At 41.2% G+C, this 13,025-nt stretch overlaps 1 non-coding gene across 1 annotated transcript; it reads left to right on the plus strand.

Moving 5' to 3' along the window:
* Positions 1-3,779: 3,779 nt before the first annotated feature.
* Positions 3,780-3,941, plus strand: LOC129401386 (U1 spliceosomal RNA). Its single transcript, XR_008628309.1, has one exon. It is a non-coding gene; the product is annotated as a U1 spliceosomal RNA (small nuclear RNA).
* Positions 3,942-13,025: the final 9,084 nt, after the last annotated feature.

The raw sequence follows: 13,025 nt of genomic DNA on the forward strand, positions 1-13,025 counted from the left end.
CCATTTTAGTCTAGTTAGGTTTGGTGAAGAGAGTGGATTTTGCAGTTATGTTAAACTCCTTTAGCAATTAAAATTTGACTCTGTGAAGTAATGATCTTTTTCTTATTCAGATATTTCTGCCATTGAGAGAATATATATATTTCTCCAAAATTCATATGTGGAATTCCTAATCCACAAATGATTAGAAGTCAGGGCTTGTGAGATATAATTAGGGCCTGAAAACAGAGGCCTCATGAATGGAATTTGGGCCATTATACAAAGGACCAGATACAGCAGGTAGAATGCTTGCCTTGCACATGGTTGACTCAGGTTCAACCCCTAGGTCGCCAGAACCTGCCAGGGTCTCATCTGGGTGGGGAGCAGCATTGCTACAGATCCCCCATCCCATGATTTCTTACGGGCCCTGTCACTGCAGACTTGTACCTTCGTCCAATGGGCACTGAAAGATGACGGTCGCCATGCCGCCACCACCAAAAGGAAAGGCCGAGGGACAAAAACCTTTCCATTCCTGGGGTGGCACAGGGCTGTAGCTTAGTTCACAGTCTAGAGGCATTTCTGCAAGAGGCCACTGAGTTCCGAAATTGGTTTGTATGTCTCTGGGATCATGGCCATTCAGGAGCAGAGGAGCCATTTGTTGGCATTCGCTTTGCGTCTCCTCTGGGCAGGGAGTAGTGCTGGTACCGACCCCCCCATCCTGAGATTTCCCATGCGCCCCACCACTGCAAACTCGTACCTCTGTCCAATGGGCTCTGAAAGATGGTGGTCGCCATGCCGCCATCGCCAAAAGGAAAGGCTGAGGGACAAAAACCTTTCCCCTCTAGGGGTGGCATGGGGCCGTAGCTTAGTTCTCAGACTAGAGGCATTTCTGCAAGAAGCCGCTGGCTTCCGAAATTGGTTTATGTGCCTCTGAGGCTCTCTCTATAGTTTGGGTCATTATATTTTGCTTGGATATTCAACACCACCATTCAAGCATGCCTTCTAGGGGCAGATGCTAGATCATCTATTTTCCAGTGCTCACTTTGTATATCAAGAAAGATTGGAGAAATAGTCCTGGTCCCCACATGCTTGGGGAAGCTCATGGTCCTGGTCCCCAGAGCCATGCTTGAAGAAGCTCATGGTCACCAGGATTCCATCTGGAGAAGGGGGGGAGACTTTACCTCCTCCATTTGGGGCACCCCGGTGATATTGGCTTGGTTTGGGGCCCAGAGCATTCTCCGGTGTTGCAGTCCCCCGCCAGCCAGGATTCTTCACTCAAGGTGGAGAGTTTTAATTAATTAATTTTTAAAAATGGAAGTTCTGTGAGATACAGTTACAAAGTTGTTCATGATTGCACTAATAAGCATGCCTTTCCTCTGGCCATAGTAAAAAGCAGCTTAGAAAGTTGATAAAAGTAGCTAAAACCTAGATTCCTGAGCCAGAGAATGGTAGTAGACGGGATATTTCAGTGACTCAAAAGTCTTTGGTTGGTCCTTGCTTTGTAATTCCACCCCTCCAGGGTAACATGAAAATAAAAGCAGCGCATCTGAGTCTCCTCCATCATGATCATCTATGCCGATTCCTGAAACGAGAGCAGTTTGATGGACGGGGAGACTTGCATTCAGAACTGAGTGGTGAGAGGAAGCCAAGGGGTTTTCCTTGCTGGCTGTAGAGCAAAGAATAATGACTTGGTCCATTCAGTTCTTGAGTTTTCTATTGGCAGGTCCCTGATGAAGACAGAGCCTTGAAACTGGTAAGTGAAAGCTTTAGCTTAGAGACTGAGCTCGAGTGTTTGTTCCATGGGCATATATTCCTGAATGGTGACTTAATCCCATCTTCCTCTTTGGCTTTCTTTAACAATGATTAACAGTGATTACTGGTTTAGGTGATGGATATTATAGGGCCAGAGTGATAGTACAGTGGGTAGGGCATTTGCCTTGCATGTTACCAACCCAGGTTCATCCCTGGCATCCTATGTGATCCCCTGAGCATTGCCAGGAATAATTCCTGAGCACCCTGGGTGTGGTCCCCCAATGCCGCTCCCTTTATTGAAACCCAATTATGAACAATTTTGTAACTGTATATCACAGTGATTCAATTTTTAGAAATTAATTAATTAAAGCCCCTCACCCTGCCCCCTTGCCAAATATGATTGACAGTGTTATAGTATCCTCTTTGGAGATGCTAGTTCAGAAACTCGTGTGTACAAAGTATAAACACTGAGAGTATTATGGGCTCATGGCACATAATCACTTCTGAGACCAATGGAGACATCTGTTGTTGTACTGTGTTACACTTACTTGAGATGTGAATCTCAATTCACATAGCAGCGTTTCTCAATCTGTAGTATAGGTAAAAATTGCCAGTAATTGAGCCACCAGAAACATAAGATAGTGCAGTGGGTAGTGGGTAAAGATACTTGCCTTGCATGTGGTCAAGTCAGGTTCTATTCTGGCACCCCATATGGTTCACTAGCCCTGCCAAGAGTGATCACTGAGCACAGGAGTAAGTCCTGAGCATCACTGAGTATAACCTCCCAAACAAAAGCAAAAGTTAACAGAAGAGATGTATATTCCAAGTTTCTTCCACCAAGAGTCTGACTCCTTTGGGCTGAAATGGAGCCCAAGAATCTGTACTTAACAACTATGCAGGCGATTCAGGTTTTCTGTCCACACTTTCAGAAAAACAGAACTGTACGTACATCAGTCTTAGACATCTTAATTCTTACTATCCCTTATTCATTGATGTTAATTTTATGTCTGGCACGTGGTAGGTGCTCTGGGAGTGTTTAGGTTTTGTTTTCAGGGCCACATCCAGCAGTGCCCGGGACTATTCCCAGCTTTGCACTGTGGGGTTGCTCTCAGCAGTGCTTGGGGGACCATGCGGTGCCAGGGACTGAACTCAGATTCCCACCATGCAATCACTTACTCAGTCTGTTGAACTCTCTTTGGCCCCTGCATGTGTTCACGCCCCTCCCCTCTCCACGGTCCCTCTGTTGTTGTTATTGCAGGGTGAGTGCTTACACTGCAGGATACTGTTCCCCTCGGGTTCACCTTGAGGCTATAGCCATCAGTCCCTTAGACACCCTCAATTGCATGTGCACACTTGCCCCCTGGGGTTACCCTTATGCTTGCACAGTGCTCTTTAGGGCTTCACTCCCTGGCTGTGTGCTCACACATTTTTCATGTGCCTTCACCCTGAAGGCATGGTGCTCACATGTCTGGGTTAGAACAAAGTGAACTGCCAGGCTCAAAGGGCAGAGCTGCTGGGCTCCCTTCAGCGCATGTGGCAGCAGTGAGAATTGAACTTGCAGCTTTAAGCTTACCATGCTGCTGTTGGAAGCCACGGAGATGCTCTTAGTACCCGTCAGTGTTTGCTCAGTGGTTTCTTTGTACAATATAATAAGAATCAGAAATACTGAAACCAGTGACACTTTATATACAACTATTGAGCTCAAAATCTAAGAATGTTTGGAACCCAAGAAGTAAATTGAGTAATATTTTTCTATCCAGTGATTCAAAAGATTCTCTAAGGGTCAGGCTTCTGGTTCAGTGCATTTTGCACTAAAGCTAGCATTCATTTTGCATGCTTGATTACACATGAGATACTACACAGTGATTTTTGACTTACTTTCACTGGGGAAATTGTACCCGTATGTCTGACATGCTTATCATTAAAGAAGGTATCTTATTCCAGAGCTTGAGTGCTTGGTTCTGACAGATTGTTTACACTCCTTCAAGTCTTTACTGACTATCTCCTAGGTGCCAGGAACTTACATTGGAGGAAGGCAGCATTTTGAAATAGTACTTACCTGGCAGGGGAGATACCATGATCATGAAGGTGGTTTTCCAGGGCGAGCTTGTCCATTGCACTCCGGATGTGCTGATCCCTCCAATTTCCCCAAATGTGGGAAATTCAACTGCATAATTTGTGGTAGTGAAAGACTGTGTTCGCACTCTCCCCTGGTCTTGCTGGTTTAAATGGAAAAAACTTAATTATATTTGAAGTTCCAGTTTTTAAATGGGCTGGAGCAATAGCATAGCGGTAGGGCGTTTGCCTTGCATGCGGCTGACCCGGGTTCGGTTCTTCTTGGAGAGCCGGCAAGCTACTGAGAGTATCCTGCCTGCATAGCAGATCCTGGCAAGCTACCCATGGCGTATTCGATATGCCAAAAATAGTAACAACAAGTCTCACAATGGAGACGTTACTGGTGCCCACTCGAGCAAATCAGTGAACAATAGGATGACAGTGCTACAGTGCTACAGTCTAGTTTAAAGAGGTGTTTGACCATAATCAAATAGTTTGGAACAGAGAAAAATACCAACTCAATATCTGGAGACTTTAAGAAATATATCTTTGATATAAAATCAGGAGACTAACTTTGGTGTCCTCAAGGAAAATATATATTAATCTAGTCTAGAATAACTGTCTCAACTTCATTGGTCTCTTGTTACCATTTGATTTAAAGTGCATTTAAAATAATTTGATGAGGAATTCAGGTCTGATCTGAATAAGATTTTCAAATGATTATTAAAAGAAAACACACTTGAGTTGCTTAGAGTGAGGAATATAGTAATATCTTAGAATGGATCCCAGCCTAGGTTATATATATGCTGAGAACATTTTTCCCAAGTGAACACTGTAAAGAAAGGGTAACATTCTGCTTGATTAATCTAATCTGCACATTAGATTAGAAATAAAAAGACTTTAATCCTGGGGCTACTTACTACACCTGGGTAGTGATCTTGGCATATCACTTAACTTCTGATGAAGTTAAATCCTCAATTTACTCTCAGTATAAGATTATGTCCAAGTTGTTTCCTTGCAGTGCTCTATTTGTTCATTCAGTTAGAGCTCATTGAGCACTTTACTGATGCAAGTCAATAGACACCATGAAGCAAAGGTGTGCTTTCATATGGGATATAAAAACAAATAATTAAAGAGAGAATGTGGGGCTGGAGTGATAGCACAGCGGGTAGGGCGTTTTCCTTGCACGTGGCTGACCCGGGTTCAAATCCCAGCATCCCATATGGTTCCCTGAGCACCGCCAGGAGTAATTCCTGAGTGCAGAGCCAGGAGTAACCCCTGTGCATTGCCGGGTATGACCCAAAAAGAAAAAAAAATAAAGAGAGAATGTTTCATATTTTATGTTAGTTCTATGATTTCCTTAGTCTAAAAACCCATAGTTCTTCTGATCAATAAATTAATTGCAGAGGATGAAGCAAGAAGAAAACTAACCTTAAGGATCAGTTTATGGACTGTGCCCTGCCTTGCAGGATAGAAATCACATGGAATTCCCTCACATTTTGGTTAAAAAGCTGTATATATTTTGCTTAGTAAGGTAAAAGGGAAAAACATGATATACTTGAGACTATATAAATAACTCAACAGATAATTGTATTTAGTTCTTTTTACAATATTAAAAATTATAATGGATATTCCTTACATTTTAGGCTTCCCTAAAGAAAAAAACCTGCTGTATGGTATTTTGTTAAGAAATATGTTTTTAATCTATTGCAAGAATGAGAATCTGATGTAACTCAGCTTCATGCCTCCGTTACTAAGACTTGTCTTTCAGATTCTGAGTCATATTCTCTAATATATTTTCTGAACTTCCTTTTATAACCATAGCACCTTCAGACTTGAACCTGAATAACCTGTCTTGTATAATGTCCGGGTACTGAGACTTGGAATTTTGTATTAAGAGTTTCGTGTCAGACCTGGAGAGTCTTTTGTCTTGAGCTTGAATTCCTCCTCCAGTTATTCTATATCTCCAAATATACATATACTCCATACTCTCTCTCTCTCTTTTACAGTAGGCAATCTGGGCTACTTACATATAAGTGGTGGAACTATTTGCAAAGTTAAAAAAAAAATCAGGCTAACATCACACCACACTCATATGACTTTACACTCTTTATTGGCAGATGTACCACTTAGAAGCAATCTGTTCAAGTGTACTTATATATGCCTTAATGGTACATTGTGTTTTGAAAAGTCCTTGTATTGGTCTATTCATCAGTATCCTTAATTGCAAGTGACAGAAATTCAACTCCAATGAACTCAAGCATAAAGAAAATGTATTGGCCTTTTTAACTAGAAAGTCCAGTTCTAGAAGTGGCTTTGGTGCATCTGAATCCAAGGACTCAGTAGAAGTCCTGGCTCTCCTACCTTCTGTTACTCAATTCAGCATCGCTCTGTGTATTGGAATCATTTGCAGGCAAATTATCTGCACGAAGTTGTTACAATGTCCATTTGCACCTTCAGACTTACTTAGACTTAATTACTTAAGATCAGAGGAAGAGACACGCTAGGGTCTATAATAGTATATATCTCATCAGGGGACTCCAATGGTTATGCTTGGGTCATAAGCTCACCCTTGGCACCAGTTTCTATCGATGGCAGAAGATAGACTGACAAATGCAGACATTGCAATAGCTACTAATGCCAGGGTGGAGGGAGACCCTTTGATGGACAACTCCAGAGGCCCAATCTGCGAAAGAGCATCAGGGTCCTAAAGGATGCCAGGCAGACACAAAAACCATCTTTATTACTTCTGGTAAGGTGTTATTGACACAAAGTCAATGGCTACTACCTTTGGTAGGATGTGACTGAGCACTCTTAAGTGGAAGGAACACTGTGATTTATTTGCCACAAAAATCAAAGCAGCTTTGAAGGATCTGGCAACATTTATTTGTTTTTGGAACCAACTCAATATTGTATGGATCTATTCAACTTACTGTCTCTTGATCTCTCATGGTAATATAATGCTTTTCTCCAAATTGCCATTTTATTAATATTATTTTTCCAATTTTATCAAGTTTTTATAAATATTCCCATTTTGATTGCTTGCACAAATGTCGCTTATTTCATATTGAAAATTCCAGTGTCCTCACTTTGAGTGGTCTTTTAAAATGTAGTTGCTTTGGGGGCTGGAGAGATACTAAAGCAGCTTGGGAACTTGTCTTGCACATGGCCAATCACATATGGTCTCCTTATTCCTGCCAGGAGTGATCTCTGAGCACAAAGTTAGGAATAAGCCCTGACAGGAATAAGCCCTGTCATTAGGTGTGGCCCCAAGGCACAAAAAATGTGTAGTTGCTTTTGGGGTTGCCCAGTGTCATAGCACCTGCCTTGCAGGTGTAAACTGTGAGTTTGATCTCAGTGCTACCCACATGTACCCAAGGTGGTCCTGGTAGCCTGACTGCCTGGAAACCCATGTAACACAATTGAGTGTGTGATCAGCAGAGCACCTCACTCAGGTGCATGTGGGCATCACTATTGAACCATGAGACTGGTCACAGCTCTGCAAGAAGCGAAGTGCAAGCTCTGTGGCCAGAGCTGCAATGCTAGCAATGGCCACGTGAATGCTGCTGAGATTCCCATCGACTGCTGCCACTGGAGTGCATGCATGAGCACACAGGCAAGCATTCCACTAAAGTGTGAGCACCACAACTACATGTGCTCCCCAAAGTATATATGAATCTCCTTTATCACAATAAAACCAAAGGAAATAGAGGGAAATAATGTTTTAAAAAAGTCATTCTTTGTTTTTTATGGGGGGAAGGGGTGGGGTACACTGAAAGATGTTTGGGGAATATTCCTACCTCTGAGTGTGGGAGTCTCAAGACTTGTTCATATATATATAATATATATATTCATATATATAATATATATCCAAATATATATATATACATATATATATATTTGAAGGGGTGGCCAACATTCATTGGTGCTCAGGGCTTACTCCTGGCTCTGCATTCAGGGATAACTCCTGGTAGTCTTGGGGAACCATATGGGGTGTGGTGGATCAAACCAGGGTCTGCTGTATAAAAGGTAAGCTCTCTGGCTTCTTAAGGTTTGTTCTTTCACAACCTAGATGTGCTGGTGGTATTTGTTACCTAGAATTTTGTGGTGCTGTGATTCAAACCAGGGCTGTGATGACAGCTGCATGCTAGACATGCACCTTAAGCTTTGTTCTATCTCTACAGTCATCAGAAAAAGGTTTTTCAACGACCTCAGTTAAAAGCTCCAGGCAAATGACATTTTCCTTACATAAAACATTTTGATTTCTCAGATTTTGACCCCAATAAACTTTCTGATAAGGAAAAATAAACACACACACATGCATGCATGAAGGAAGAGTTACATTCAGTATAGCAAGTTTAAATATAGTAATCTTTATTTCATACTCACAATTAGGACAGCTCCAGCTTTTAAAATAGGGTAAGAAGAAAGCTGGCATACAAATCAACATTTAAATATAACACAATGGATAGCTTTGCATATCAAAGATGATTAATAAAATGTAAGCTGATTTTGGCTTTAGAAAACATGCTAGCAGTTCTATGGTTGTCCCCTCTTACCATGCTCGGAACTTCTGTCATGGGGGCTAAGAAGATATGAAATTATTACAAACTGCCCTCCTGTATTGTTAACATTAAATCTCTTAGGATAGGACGTGATGTAGGTGCAGTGAACACATGCATGTGGTTCTCTGTTCCTTTTATATATGTGTGTGTGTGTGTGTGTCTATACATAGATATTTGCAATTCTGGGAAGTGAACGTGCAAGGCCAGTGCTCAGTCATTGAGCTATATTCAAGCCTCTTCTTTGTTTTGTGATTTTTTTTGGGGGGGGTGGTCACATACAGCAGTGCTTAGGTTCTATTTCCTGGATCATTGCTCAGTGCTCAGGAATCACTTCTGGTGGTGCTGGGGCGGGGGAGGGCTCTGTAATACTGGGGATTGAACTGTGGTGGAAGCATGCAAGACAAGCACCTTAATCCCTGTTCTATCTTCCCAGCCCTCTGGTTTATTTTTTGTGTTGTTCATTTTAACAAAAGCATATCTTGTTTTTGGCGAGAGCGATAACACAGAAAGTAAGGTGTTTGCCTTGTGCGAGGCTGATCCGGGTTTGATTCCTCTGCCCCTGTCAGAGAGCTCTGCAAGCTACGGCGAGTATCTTGCTCCCATGGCAGAGCCTAGCAAGCTACCCGTGGCATATTCGATATGCCAAAAACAGTGATAACAAGTCTCACAATGGAGACGTTACTGGTGCCCGCTCAAGCAAATTGATGAGCAACGGGATGACAGTGACAGTGACAGTGTGAGAGAATGACTTGTTCCTAGGAAATGCATGTTGAAATATTTAGTGGGAAAGAAGTATGGTGTTTTCAATTTATTCTCCAAAAGTTAGGGACAATAATAATATGATGTCACTGTCACTGTCATCCCATTGCTCATCGATTTGCTCAAGCAGTAACGTCTCCATTGTAAGACTTGTTGTCACTGTTTTTGGCATATCGAATATGCCCTGGGTAGCTTGCCAGGCTCTGCCGTGCGGGCGAGATACTCTTGGTAGCTTGCCGGGCTCTCAGAGAGGGGCAGAGGAATCAAACTCGGGTTGACCAAGTGCAAGGCAAACGCCCTACCGTTGTGCTATAGCTGCAGCCCAATAATATGATATTCTAGTTAATGAATATTTTATCATTTACTTGATCAGTCTAAGGTGGATAATTATCTGTGAAGGTATACGAGAAAGTTGAATACATTCAACCTCATGTGACTGGATTTTCTTCAATTATATTATCTGGCTTGAAATGCTATACATTAAAATGATTTAGATTATATTTCAGCATTCATATACACATTATTAGAGTTAATGATTACATCCTTACAATGTTACCTGAAAGGATTTGTGGTGAAATATGGGGATAGAATGAAAAGATGAGAGATTTTTGCAACATTTTAGAGGAAATTAAGCAGAAAGCATCACACATGGTCTTCACAGCACACCCAGGAGTTACTACTGAGCACAGTGACAGGAGTAATCCCTGAGAATCACCAGGTATGTTCCCCAAGCCTCTCCTATAAATAAAAAACAAGCAAGCAAGAATAAGACAAATATTCAGAATATTGTCATAGAATAAGACAAATTATCAGAATATGAATCTCTAGCCTGTAAAGGCCTACTTAGTAGTTAACAAATTGAATGAGAAGGGACTCTTGCAAAGACCTTTTTCATCAAATGTTGGCACCGTCAGATAAAAGACAGAATGCTGAGAGACCAGGTCTTCTGTCATACGTTAAGAACCAGACATTGCAGGAAATTCCACCCATCTTTGTGTTCTCCTGTAGATTCAGCAAGTGAAGATAACAGCCCTGCAATAGCTAAATATCCAAGCTTTAAAAACATTTTAAAAGCCCCGATTGAAATAACAGCCTATCATTTTCTTTTCTTCCTCCCCCCCCCACACATTTGAAAAATCTTGTACTTCCAATATACCTCAATTACATAATTATCAGATATTCTTGTAGATTTTAAAAGGTGTTTTCATGTTCATATTCTGCAATTAATCGATCAGTATGCTTCCATTAAGTGTAATCTTTTATGCTTTGTCTTCTGGTCTTTGAGACATAGTTTAGCTCAATAATACCCTTTGAGGCTTTCCCCACTTTTGGTTGACTTCAATAATAGTCCCTGGTCAGACTAAGAAACCCTGAGAGTGCTACAGAGGATGTTTTCCTCATTGTCTCTGTAGATTAAGTCTTCTAAGAGTATTTTCTTTCTGAGTGCAAGATTAGATTTACCGTCATTGGTTCTGTTAGCTTTCACTGTGTAAATAATGGTTAAATGAATGTCATTCCTTATCTATTTCCTTGACATTTGTACTTGTTTGCAATATTTCTGCAGTATATTATGGGCTGAATATTTGTACTCCTTAAAATTCATATATTAGTCTAGAGAGGTCGTCCAGGAGGTAGGGGATTTGTCTTTGCATATGTGCTTCAGTGGACCCTTGTTCCATCACCAGCACCACATGTGATCCCCTGAGCACTGCCAGAAATCATTCCTGAGAATACAGTCAGAACTAACCCCTGAGCACAGCAGACAGTGGCCCCAAATCATATGCTCTAAGCAAACTCCCCTTGCCCCCACCATCTCTCCAAGAGATAGCATTTGGAGGCTGTGCCTTTGGACAAGATTTTGGATTAGGTGATTTCGATGCTCTCTTGGTGGAATTAATACCTTACTAGGAGGAAGAAGAGAAATGAGGGTGTGCTTTTTGTGAGGAAAGTGAGGAAAGACTGTGCAAGCCTAGAATGATATAACAGCTGTCTATCAAGCAGGAGGAAGGTCCTCACTGAGAACCGGCACTTTGGTTTCAGGTACAGCACAAGTGAGACCAGTATCAATCAGTAAGACACTCCCACTTGATTACAGACCTGAGTGCTAGGTTGTAGGGTGGGGGGTGGGTGGAAAATGAGGCAGACTAGAGGTAACATGGAGCACAGGAAGGAGGGCTTGGAGCGCAGGGGCGGGTAACAGTATGCACCAGAACCTGTAACTGTTAGCCTACAAGTAGTGGGGACAGGGGAGGGGGTCAAATCAGAGGTGACATAGGAACAACAATGGAGGCTCATAGGCACTTTGGAGGTGGTTGATGAGCAGTGACCTTGTATATTCATACTATAAACTTAAACACTATTGTAATCCTATTACCTAAACTGTAATAGCAGTTGAAAAAAAAAAAGAATTGGGTACTTTGATTTTGCTCAATCTAGAGCATCTGAATAAGTATGAGAAGTGTAGAATTGAACATCTGTTGCCTTAAGCCATAAATAAGTCTATGATTTTTTGTTACAGCAACTCAGCTGACTAAGACACAGACCTTTTCCTTGGCCAGTATTTAATATATAGTGATATTTTTCTCCTTTGGACCTAGCACCTATTATTTTTTCCCTGGTAAAATGCTCTGAAGCCAAATATAAAAATTATGCATTTTTTGAGACAATATTTTTACATTTACAAATGTGGCCCTTTTTATCCCTTCTCGTGGCCACACCCAGTGTTTTGTGTCAATGACTTAGGCAGCTGCCTAGTGTGCTCATCAGACTTCCTTTGCCTGGGTCCATTCCCTGCAACGTGGGCTCCCTGCAGATTGACTTTGTAAGTCACTTTTCCTCCTTAGTTTGTGAGGTTGAAAGGGGGCTCACCCCTTCGTGACTCCAGGAGTAAATGAGTTATTCAATTTCCTGGGACAATTCAATGTACATTTTCCTAACTGCGCCAATTGGTTCAAAGGCAGCATGTGATTCATTTTAGGCTGATGAGGTACAGATTGAAGTCTTTTGTTAAGATCATTGCAGCAGAGACTCACACTGGGGAAAGCAATGTGAAGAGATGGGAGAACCCAACAAATGGACCTCAATTCCCAGAATCTAGCTGTCTTTGAATCTATACCAGACTTTTGAATAATCTAAGGCATACATTCCCTCAATGACCTATGTCAACTTTCTATGGATTTTTTTCTTTTTTTTTAAAATGTTTGTTTATTTATTTATTTGTCAATGCGCAGGGATTTCTCCTGGCTCTGCACTCAGGAATCACTCCTGGAAATGCTGGGGGACCATATGGGATACTGGGAATTGAACCCAGGTCCCCCACAAGCAAGGCAAACACCCTAACCACTGTGCTATCTCTCTAGCTCCTATTGATTCTTTCTTAATCACAACTTTAAAACTGCTGAGTATCATGATTACCATTTTCACAGATAGCAAAAAGCATAAAGAGATAGATGATATATTGATGACAGATTCAAAAATCCAAAAATATCTGGGCTAAAAGAGAGACAACTAAAAGATTAAATATAGTAGTAATAAATATAAAGTCCCATACTTGGTCAAGTAATCAGTTGGACAAAACAGGGATAAGGTTGACCTGCATAGTTATGTACCTGAAAAAGATTTAGTAGTGTTAGTCAATAGCTGGCTCAGTCACACTCACTACAGTGATGGAGTTATCAAGAGTTACCCTATTCTATATCAATAAACTATTTTCTATCACTGTACCTATACTGTACTATACCATATGTTCTTTTTTTTAAAAAAAAAACCATGAAATACATAGTTACAAAGTTGCTCATGATTGGGTTTTAGTCATACAATGTTCCAACACCTGTCCCTTGACCAGTTGTACAATATAGTCTTGATTACTGTAACTATATCAGTTAGTGCAACTCTTTTTTTTCAACTTTATTTATTTAT

This window comes from Sorex araneus, chromosome 1, assembly GCF_027595985.1.
Source record: "Sorex araneus isolate mSorAra2 chromosome 1, mSorAra2.pri, whole genome shotgun sequence".
In the NCBI taxonomy this organism is placed as follows: Eukaryota; Metazoa; Chordata; class Mammalia; order Eulipotyphla; family Soricidae; genus Sorex; species Sorex araneus.